General features: G+C 42.7%; 1 protein-coding gene across 1 annotated transcript in view; it reads right to left on the bottom strand.

The window, feature by feature from the left end:
* MYO9A (myosin IXA) overlaps nt 1–11551 on the bottom strand; it is a 260868-nt gene that overhangs the window by 240443 nt on the left and 8874 nt on the right. The window lies entirely within an intron of this gene.

Genomic DNA, 11551 nt, shown 5'->3' on the forward strand with positions numbered 1-11551 from the left:
TAAGGAACTTGTGATTAGAACCAAGTTCTTTCCTTATACTTAACAAAGACTGGATTAAGACAGAATAATCATGCAAATCTAATTGCCCTGTACCCAAAATTTCTTAAGGATAAAGCAAAAACAAGAAAGAATTCCAACAATGGAGCAAACATTTTGCAAAATTTGTTAAAAACAGTAGAAGATGGATAAACAGAGAAATTACATAAAACCAAGAAAATGATGAGAGAAACCAACTAAAGAGATAGACATATATTTTCAAGGAATTCTAGGCTCTCACTCCCTCCCTCCCACAAGGTGGGAAGGAGAAGGGAGTTTGGCAAGAGCAATAAAAGAATCCTTCCCCCGACTTGCTGAGCAAATTTAACAAAATTATACAACTAGGCACCACTACAAATTTTATTCAGCTTCCCTTTGTCCTTCAATGCTACCACTATATCTTTTTACCTAACCTTATTTATTGCATTCCTTACAAGTATTCTGCATTTTCTTCCCATCTTCTCAAACCTCATATACAGTATATCACACTTCTAGAAGAATGATTTCAACTTTTATACCTCACTGAGAAAATAGTGATTTCCTTCAAATGGCTTCTCCAACTCAAAATTTATTCCTATCTTTACCTCATCTATCTTATTCCATTCCTGTCTTCTACTGAGAAAATACGCCCCACACACTTTCCAGGGCTGATAAAACCTATTTCTTATCATCTTCACTAGTTAGTTATATGCCCCCCAAAAAAACCACTCTCATGTGTCATCAATATTTCCCTTATTTATTTCATCCTTTAACATATAAGGATGATGTGCTATTAAAAAAATAATAAGAAGAAATACTTTCAGTTACTTCACTTTTTTTGTTTTTTGTTTTGTTTTGTTTTTTTGAGACAGGGTCTTATTCTGTCGCCCAGGCTAGAGTACAGCGACGTGATCTTGGCTCACTGCACCCTCCATCTCCCGGGCTCAGGTGATCCTCTCACCTCAACCTGGCTGGGACTATAGGTGTGCGCCACCTTGCCTAGCTAAATTTTTGTATTTGTAGTAGAGACGGGGTTTCAACATGTTGCCCAGGGTACTCTCTATCCTCTCATACTACTACATATTTGTCAGAGTCTTCTAATCAAGAAACTATTTTTTCCCTTTTGCCAAGATGGTCTTTCAAACACAGAGATTAATACAGAACATACAAAAATAACCCAGCCATATAGGCCAGGTGGTGGCTCATACCTGTAATCTCAGCACTTTGGGAGGCCAAGGCGGGCGGATCACCTGAGGTCAGGAGTTTGAGATCAGCCTGGCCAACATGGTGAAACCCTGTCTCTACTAAAAATACAAAATTAGCCAGGCAAGGTGGCATGTCCCTGTAATCCCAGTTACCCAGAGGCCTGAGGCAAGAGAATCACTTGAGCCTGGGAGGCAGAGGTTACAGTGAGCTGAGGTCGCACCCCTGCACTCTAGCTTGGTGACAGAGTGAGACTCTGTCTCAAAAAAAAAAATTAAAAAATAAACTAGTTAGGAAAGGATAAACATTTCACTGTGGTACTGGTTCAATTGCTAATCTGAGTTGAAGTGAAGAAAATTAACAGTCCTATCTCATAGCATACTAAAAATAGATTCCATCTATGGATTTGTACCTATCAATCTGTTCTGGGCTCTATATTCTATTCCATAGGTCTATTTTTTTCCGCCCCGAAACTCTGTTAATTACTATAGTCCTATAATAAATTTTGGTATCTGAAGGGCACATTACCTTAATGTGTTGTTCTTTACAAATTTTACATTGGCTATTTACTCTACCATAAAAATGTCTAAGTTCACATGTTTACTATCATGAATAAAAACCTTTTCAGATTTTAATACTGCATTGATTTTACAGATTAATATTGGACAGAACTGACATCTTATTGACTCTTCTCATTCATGAACACCATGCTGTTGGCTTTTAAAAATTACAACTATATTTTTCACTTCTAAAGTTTTTGTCATTTTCAAATCCACCTGATCTTTTATCTGCCGGTTTACATTCCGAAATTATTTATACTTAAGGGCTATTACTCCTTTTCTTTTTGAAAATCCTGAGTATGTAATTTAATATTTTTCAGACTAACATTGAAACGTCATCCAGACTGAACTGCTCTTCTGGTTGTTTATTTCATATCTTCCTTAGCATGAGATGACTTCGTATGTTTGAGAATTTAGCTTTACAAGTGGACTTTTGATGGAACTTCTTTTGTTTTCCATATAAACACTTACTGAGAACCTGTTTACTACTTTTTTAAGAGAACCACAGTATCATAAATATATTTTTTAACTAAAAACTTTTGGTATTAAATGATCAATTGATATTCAAATTTCCTCAGTTATCTCATAAATATTTTTCTTACAGGTAGTCTAGATGGAGATTCTGCTCTACAATAACAGTGAGGATATACTCTGAGTTACCAGGTTCCTAGTTGCATAGCTATGTTTAGTTTCCTGAATCCCTAAGTATTTGGTTCATATAAGCTATGGCATCTGGCAGCAGTCAGCAGCAAATCTTCTTACAGCCAGGGAGGCTATGACCTGTACCACTCCAGAAGATGTGCTAAGTCAAGGGGTCCCCAACCACTGGGCCACGGACCAGTGCCAGTCCATGGCCTGTTAGGAATTGGGCCGCACAGCAGAAGATGAGCAGCAAGCAAGTGAGCATTACTGCCTGGGCTCTGCCTCCTGTCAGATAGTCATCAGCATTAGATTGTCATAGAAGCATAAGCACTATTGTGAACTGCACATGCAAGGGATCTAGACTGCATGCTCCTTATGAGAATCTAACTAATGCCTGATGACCTAATACCTGATGATCTGAGGCAGACTAGTTTCATCCCGAAACCATCCCCTACTACCCCATCTGTGGAAAAACTGTCATCTATGAAACCAGTCCCTGGTGCCAAAAAGGTTAAAGACTATTGTACTAAGTAACTACAATCTAATCTCTAAAGTTGTATAATATGGCAGCTCTGGAAGTAAACTCAGAAACATCTTTTTTAACAGAGGAGTCCTATCTTGGTCCACTGTTTCCAACAATAAGCCCAACTCTAATTACAATTCCCTATTACTTCAAAGCAGCCAAAACCTCACCTGCTCCTTCGTTTTTTGAGTCCTAGTTTTGTCAATTTGGTTTTATCTTTGTTATTTTATCAATTACTGCTTTTTTTTTTTTGGTTTTCGTTTTACAAAAAGGAGGGTTTGTCTCAAAATACCACTCAGAAATCCATCTTGATCACAAGCCAGTCCTTGCTAAAATACTTCAAAAATCTGTATTTGCAAATGCGAGACATGGGCTTTCATTAAAATCATCTGGGGAACTTTTTCAAAACATGTATTACCGGCCAGGCATGGTGGCTCATGCCTGTAACCCCAGCACTTTGGGAGGCCCAGGGGTGGATCACGAGGTCAGGAGATGAGGACCATCCTGGTTAACATGGTGAAACTCCATCTCTACGGACAATACAAAAATTAGGCGGGCGTGGTGGCGGGCACCTGTAGTCCCAGCTACTCGGGAGGCTGAGGCAGGAAAATGGCATGAACCCGGGAGGCGGAGCTTGCAGTGAGCCAAAGTCATGCCACTGCACTCCAGCCTGGGCGACAAGAGTGACACTCCATCTCTAAATAAATAAATAAATAAATAAATGTTTTTTAAATGCACATTACCAGGCTCAACAATAGTTATGAGCTGAGGAAATGTAGGTAATTCTGTTATTGCTGATCCAGAAAATCGTATTTGAAAATCACTGTATTCCCAAGTGTTTGGGAACTCACTTTCTACTCCCTTACCACTCTTACCACATAGCAAGCTACCTGACAACGCTCTGGAAAAGTCACGAAATTCCAGAGTTGGTAATCCAAAGGTCTTTCCTCATTCTTCATTTTAACACACCACACTACGGCATGACTAAAGCAGCCGATCTCTAGTTCTTGAAAGTGTCCTCACATAGTTATTTTTCTTGTAGTCTTCCTGATAGTCTTGCTCTTTTTCTTACTCACTCCTACAGCTCCTTTTCCATTAACTCATTTTATTTTGTTGTTGTTTTGTTTTCTTTTTGTATTTGTTTTTGTTTTATAGAGCCAGGGTCTGTCTCTGTCATGCAGGTTGGAGTACAGTGGCACAATCATGGCTCACTGCAGCCTCAACCTTCTGGGCTCAAGTGATCCTCCTGCCTCAGTCTCCCGAGTAGCTGTGACTATAAGTGCATGCCACCAATGGCAGCAGCGGCCCATCAACAGCGGCCACTGCCATGACACCAGCTGCAGTGGGGGAGGTGTAGCCAGGACTGCATGCTCCATGGAGGCAGCAGAAGCCAGGAACAGGTGGGAGCCCCGTCACCTTCTGAGTTGACAGGGCAGGAGTTTCACGCTCCCTGGGTGCAGCTGTGGCCACCCATCCAGGTGCGCTGCAGACCGGGGCATCACTGTGTTCTTGGGGGATGGAAGTAGGCAGGAGCCCCACCCTCCCAGGCACAGCTGCAGCCGCCCAACCTGCAGCTGCAGACCCAGGCATCTCTGCACTCTCAGAGGCCTGGGAAGGCCCCCTGCCCAGACCCTGCAGGTTCAGAAGTGTTTGCTCCCACTGCCTGGCCTCTCCTCACTCCCAGCACCCACTCCAATCTCAAAGCAAGATTGGGTCCGAGCCTGGGCACTGTCAAAGTCTGGTCAAGTGTGCGCACGCTCCAGATAGCACTGATACACCAGTCCCCTGCCACCTCGGCCCCCTCTAAACTTTGGGTGCCTACAAACGCTAGAGGGAGGCCGTGGGGGTACTGAGGGCAGTTCAGTGCTAGCCTGTAGGCGGCCCCTGTCACAAACAGCCTGGGCACCATGAACAGCAGCAGGAGGCAGACAGGCTCCTGGGCAAAAGGAGGCAGGTCCCTGGTGAAGCCCCACCTTCAAGCCAGGGAAGGCCTGAAGCCTGGGGACAAGGCTTTCCATTGGCACCTGATGACCAGAGTGGGAACTTGTGGTGCTTTCCCCAGGCCCACCCATAGTTGTCCATGAACCAATGAGTACACACTTCCTCCCTGCTGAGACCTATAAAAGCCCAAACTTAGCCAGACTTGAGGAGACAACTACCTGCCAGTTGCAGAGAAAAGGTGCCCACCCCAGGGTCTCCTCTCTGCCAAGAGCTGAGATGACGGGACAACCAGCTGCAGGGAGAAGCTACCCACCCCGGGGTCTCCTCTGCTGAGAGCTGAAGAGTTATGCAACAACTACAGGGAGGAGCTACCCACTCCATGGTCTCCACTCTGCTGAGAGCTGAACACTCATCAGGATACCCTGGTTGCAGAGAGGAGCTACCCACTGCAAGTCTCCTCTGAGCTGTTCTATCACTCAATAAAGCTCCTCTTCACCTTGCTCACCTTCCACTTCTGCACATACCTCATTCCTCCTGGGTGCAGAACAAGAACTCAGGACCTGCCGAATGGCAGGGCTAAAAGAGCCATAATACAAACAGGGCTGAAATACGCCCCTTGCTCATCGCATTGTAGGCAACAGGAGAGAAGAGAGAAGGAGAAAAGAGCTGAGGACCTTCATGCAGCCCAGACCTGGGGGCTCCCTGAGCCAAGGCTGTGACACCCTCTTTGAGGCTCTGCGGTTCCTGGCATCTCCAAGCTTCCGAACACCACTGCATTCCCCAGTGCCAGTCGTGGAAGCTGCTTATGGTACACCTAGTCCAGCCACAGCCTTGCAGGGAAGCCAGCGCCTGTGCCTGCACCCAGAGCTGCCTGCCCCACTGCAGCCAGCATGCTCCGTTGTGTACAGTGGCCAAACTCCTCGCTCACTCACACAACCCTCGCCACTCCATGCCTGGCTCACCTTTGGTAGGTGTGGGATCCAGGCTGGTAGTGCAAGCCAAAAATAGTCTGCCATTCAGAGTGAGCAGAACAAGCCCAGCAGACCCAAGAAAAACTCAGGCAAAGGCGCCACTGGCCACAGACGTTTCCAGCCAGAAAAGTATCATCCCAAGAAGTATCACCCCATAGCAAGATGGAATGCTGCCCAGGTTAGTCCACAAAGCCAAAAATTTTTGTATAAAAATTTTTACTATATGCTCCTTTACAGGAAAATTTTGCTGATGGTTGTTCTAGGGTAGCCACTAAAAAATATTTTTTTAGGCTGGGCCTGGTGGCTCACGCCTGTAATCCCAGCACTTTGGGAGGCTGAGGTAGGCGGATCACTTAAGGTCAGGAGTTTGAGACCAGCCTGGCCAACATGGTGAAACCCTGTCCCTACTAAAAAGTACCAAAAAAAGTAGCCAGCCAGGGTGGTGCGTGCCTGTAATCCCAACTATTCGGGAGGCTGAGGCAGGAGAATCGCTTGAACTCAGGAGGCGCAGGTTGCAATAAGCCAAGATCACACCACCGCATTCCAGCCTGGGCAACTGAGCGCAACTCCATCTCAAAAAAAAAAAAAAAGATTTTTTAAGTATAACTTTCCATGTGGCACAGATACACCACGGAATACTATGCAGTCATAAAAAAGAATGAGATAACGTTCCTTTATAGCGACATGGATGGAGCTGGAGGCTATTATCCTAAGTAAACTAATGCAAGAACAGAAAACCTAACTCTGCACTTCTAAATGGGAGCTAAAAACTGAGTACACATGAACACAAAGAAGGGACCAATAGACACCAGAGCCTACTTGAGGGTGAAGGGTGGGAGGAAGGTGAGGATCAAAAAACTACCTATCGGGTACTGTGCTTATTATCTGGGTAACAAAATAATCTGTACACCAAACCCCTGCAACTCACAATTTATCTAAAGAACCCACCTGTACATGTACTCCTGAAACTAAAAGTTATAAATAAATAAGTGTAACTTTCCAACTAGTAGAGTGAAAAAATAGAATAATAAGTTCAAAAGAAAGCAAGAAAGGAGAAGGGGAAAAAAGTCAGAATGGGTGGATCAAATAGAAAACAAATAGTAAAGTTTTAAGCTAAATACAACAGTAACTATATTATATTACATGTAAATGCTTCAGTTAAAAAACAAAGATGGTCAGATCAAATTTTTAAAATTCAACTATCTCCTATTTTCAGTAGACACACATCTATACAATGAGGATGCAGAATCAGAAAGTTTTTTTTTTTTTTTAAAGGAGAAGAAATACCATACAAACACTAGCCAAAAGAAAGCTGGTATAATTAAAAAAAAAAAAAAGCTGGTATAATCAAAATAACATCAAGCAAAACAGGAAAAGAAAATTGAATTAAATATCTCTTAAGGGATTTTTTTTTAGCCCTTCCATACTATTATTTTAGGCTTAGGCCTGAGACAAAGGTCTCTGGATATCACTGGTGTTCTTGAAAAGAAGTACAAAACAGAAAAAGATTACAGAAGTTAAGGAGGAAGCCACAGAGTGGCAAGTAAGTAGTTAGCAGATGTTGATCAAATCTGCTACAAAGAAAGCAGGAGTAGGGCCGGGCGCAGTGGCTCACGCCGGTAATCCTAGCACTTTGGGGGGCCGAGGCGGGAGAATACAAGGTCAGGAGTTCAAGACCAGCCTAGCCAAGATGGTGAAATCCCGTCTCTACTAAAAATACAAAAATTAGCCGGGCGTGGTGGCACGTGCCTGTAGCCCCAGCTGCTCAGGAGGCTGAGGCAGGACAATCGCTTGAATCCGGGAGGCGGAGGTTGCAGTGAGTGGAGATCAGGCCACTGCACTCCAGCCTGGAGACAGAGCGAGACTCTGTCTCAAAAAAAAAAAAAAGCAGGAGTATTATGAGTGAAATGTTTATTAGTTAGGTGGCTTGGGAACACAACTCTATGACTATAAAAATAGGATCAAGCAAGGAAGCAGAAACTAAAAACTGAAGAAAAAGAGAAAGAAAGTCTAACTGGTGAGTCTTGGTAAGCAAGACTAAATGAGATTAAGGTCAAAGGTGGACAGATGTCTCTCAGAAAGGAAAAAAAAAAAAAAAGGACACTATTTTACTGAAAGAATTAAAAAAAAATTGCAGAGAAACAGAATTTGAGATAAGATGTGACAAGAGTGCATATCAGCTAATCATTACTATACATAATATAGAAGCCCAAGTTTTACCTATAGCAGATCAATGTCAAGTAAAAACAAAAGTGGGTGCTGACAGAAAACACATTTTGTACTATTTCAGTTGAAGAAAATGTAATGGAAGAAATAAATTATCAAGCTGGGCACAGTGGTGCATGCCTATAGTCATAGCTATTTGAAAGGCTGAGGTTGGAGGACTGCTTGAGCACAGGAGTTCACGACCAGCCCGGGCAATATTCACGACCAGCCCGGGCAATATTTAAGACACCATCTCTAAATAAACAAAATGTTAATAGTTGGCAGGCCACATGTAGAATGAAAACCTCTCACCTTACACAAAAATCAACTCAAAATGGATCAAGGACTTAAATCTAAGACCTGAATAAAAATTCTACAAGATAATGTCAGAAAAACCTTTCCAGGCTTTGGCTTAGGCAAAGACTTTATGATCAAGAACCCAAAAGCAAATGCAACAAAAACAAAGATGAACAGATGGGACTTAATTAAACTAAAAAGACCCTGCACAGAAAAAGAAACAATCAGCAAACAGACAACCCACAGAGTGGAAGAAAATCTTCACAATGTATATATCCAATAAAGGACTAATATCCAGAAACTACAAGAAACTCAAACAAATTAGCAAGAAAAACAAACAATCTCATCCAAAAGTAGGCTAAGGACATGAATAGACAATTCTCAAAAGAAGATATACAAAAGGTCAACAAACATGAAAAAATGCTCAACATCATTAATGATGAGGAAAATGCAAAACAAAATAACAATGTGATACCACCCTACTCCTGCAAGAATGGCCAAAAAAAAAAAAATTCAAAAAAATAATAGATGTTGGCAGCAATGTGGTGAAAAGAGAATACACTTTTACACTGCTGGTGGGAATGTAAAACAGTACAACCACTATAAAAACACAGCATGGAGATCCCTTAAAGAATTAAAAGTAGGCCAAGTGCAGTGGCTCATGCCTATAATCCCAGCACTTTGGGAAGCCAAGGCGGGTGGATCACTTGAGGTCAGGAGTTCGAGACCAGCTTGACCAACATGGCGAAACCCCATCCATACTAAAAATACGAAAACTTAGCTGCGCATGGTGGCACGTGCCTGTAGCCCCAACTACTCAGGAGACTGAGGCACGAGAATCACTTGAACCCAGGAGGCAAAGTTTACAGTGAGCCCAAATCATGCCACTGCACTCCAGCCTAGGCAACAGGGTATCACCCAGTTGCCAGTACTGAGTATCTACCTGGAGAAAAAGAAGTCATTTATACAAAAAAAGATACTCCCACAGGCATGTTTATAGCAGCACAATTCACAACTGCAAAAATATAGAACCAGCCCAACTGCCCATCAATCAATGAGTGGACAAAGAAATTGTGGTCAATATACACCATGGAATACTACTCAGCCATAAAAAGGAACAAAATAATGGCATTCACAGTGACCTGGATGGAACTGGAGACCATTATTCTAAGTGAAGTAACTCAGGAATGGAAAACCAAACATCGTATGCTCTCACTCATAAGCAGGAGCTAAGCTATGAGGATTCAAAGACCTAAGAATGACACGATGAACTTTGGGGACTTGGAGGAAAGGGTGGGAGGTGGGTGAGGGATAACAAATGGGATATAGTGTATACTGCTCGGGCGATAGGTGCACCAAAATCTCAGAAATCACCACTAAAGAACTTACTCAGCCAGGCGCAGTGGCTCACGCCTGTTAATCCCAGTACTTTGGGAGGCCGAGGCAAGCCAATCACTTGAGGTCAGGAGTTCAAGACCAGCCTGGTCAACACGGCAAAACCCCGTCTCTACTAAAAATACAAAAATAGCCGGGCACAGTGGCTCACACCTGTAATCCCAGCACTTTGGGAGGCTGAGGCAGACAGATCACCTGAGGTCAGGAGTTCAAGACTAGCCTGGCCAACATGGCGAAACCCTGTCTTTACTAAAAGTACAAAAATTAGCCGGGCATGGTGGGTGCTTGTAATCCAGCTACTCAGGAGGCTGAGGCAGGAGAATCGCTTGAACCTGAGAGGCGGAGGTTGCAGTGAGCCAAGATTGTACCTCTGTACTCCAGCCTGGGCGACAAGAGCGAGACTCTGTCTCAGGAAAAAACAAAAATTAGCCGGGTGTGGTGGCACACGCCTATAATCTCAGCTATTTGGGAGGCTGAGGCAGAATCACTTGAACCCGGGAGGCGGAGGTTGCAGTGAGCAGAGATCACACCACTGAACTCCAGCCTTGATGACACAGTGAGATTCCATCTCAAAAATAAAAATTAAAAATAAAAAAACCTTACTTATGCAACCAAGCATCACTTGTTCCCCAAAAACCTATGAAAATAAAAAATAAAACAAAATGTGAGTTATTGTATGACACACTAGTTTATGTGTATCAGCTTAGCCTGACCAGTAAGTACTCTGACAACTTTTATACATGTAACATTTATACATATAAATGACAGCTGACTGTAAGAATAAAACAATACACGTAAAGAATTAAGCACATTATTGACATTTACATAGCAATCAGACAACGCTGTACCTTTTATATAGAAAATTATTTAATATTCTTTTTATTCTCTATCTCAATGAAGACAGTTCAAAAGCATATGCGAACAGTAAGTATACGCTAACGTGGTAAGAAAGTTGCTGTGGTTCAGCAGGGTGTGGTTCAGCATAGGCCAGCTTATGATGTTCTTCACTGGACTGAGTTAGAAGGGACTAATTATAGAGGAAAACTGTGGTGAAGAAAGAAAACAGGGAATAAAGACTTTCCTTTAAACTAGAAGTCCAGTTAAAGAAATAAAAAAGTACCTAAAGATTTTTAATGCAGTGTTCTGTGCAGTATTCTGCAGTGTTAATAAAATTTACTTTTCAAAAAATACAATGTTGTTTTTGCTTTTTTATCAAATCCCCAAGACTATTTTCTTTATTTAAAAAAAAAAGTGTCCTTTCTCTTTATGCTTGCTTTATCATAGGTCTCTACTGATAAATGTTAGTAAGAAAGATCATGCATTGTTGGCCAGGTGTGGTGGCTCATGCCTGTAATCCCAGCACTTTGGTAAGTCAAGGCAGATGGATCGCTTGAGGTCAGGAGTTTAAGATTAGCCTGGCCAACATGGTGAAACCCCATCTCTACTAAAAAAAAAAAAAATACAGGCCGGGGCCGGGGGTGGTGGCTCATGCCTGTAATCTCAACACTTTGGGAGGCCAAGGCAGGTGTCTCACAAGGTCAGGAGTTTAAGATTAGCCTGGCCAACATGGTGAAACCCCATCTCTACTAAAAAAAAAAAAAATACAAAAATTAGCTGGGCATGGTGGCGCGTGCCTGTAATCCCAGCTACTCAGGAGGCCAAGGCAGGAGAATCGCTTGAACCTGGAAGTCAGAGGTTGCAGTGAGCCAAGATCACACCACCGCATTCCAGCCTGGGCAACTGAGCGCAACTCCATCTCAAAAAAAAAAAAAAAGATTTTTTAAGTATAACTTTCCATG

Source organism: Colobus angolensis, unplaced genomic scaffold (assembly GCF_000951035.1).
Source record: "Colobus angolensis palliatus isolate OR3802 unplaced genomic scaffold, Cang.pa_1.0 Scaffold372, whole genome shotgun sequence".
NCBI classification, from domain to species: Eukaryota; Metazoa; Chordata; class Mammalia; order Primates; family Cercopithecidae; genus Colobus; species Colobus angolensis.